A 261-nucleotide genomic window follows, 5' to 3' on the forward strand; every position below is an offset into this window, starting at 1 on the left:
ATCTCTTCTTCTACCGTTCTTTTCTTAATACTTGTCCCGCTTGTTAGACTAAAGTCGCGTGGTCCCTGAGAGATGAAAAATTCTCTCCCTAAAGACTGTGTATCATGCTGTCTCGCGAAGGGTAGAGTCGCGCGAAAGGGTAAATTGAACGTCGAACCGTGTCGCTATCCCACTACCCATTCCAAACGGCGCGGTTCGACAGTCCGGAATCGTACGAGCGAAGCTGCTCCGATCCCAGGTCGTTGTATAGACAATTAGAGA

This window comes from Ceratina calcarata, unplaced genomic scaffold (assembly GCF_001652005.2).
Source record: "Ceratina calcarata isolate Rehan_Ccalc_2016 unplaced genomic scaffold, ASM165200v1 scaffold343.2, whole genome shotgun sequence".
Lineage (NCBI taxonomy): Eukaryota > Metazoa > Arthropoda > Insecta > Hymenoptera > Apidae > Ceratina > Ceratina calcarata.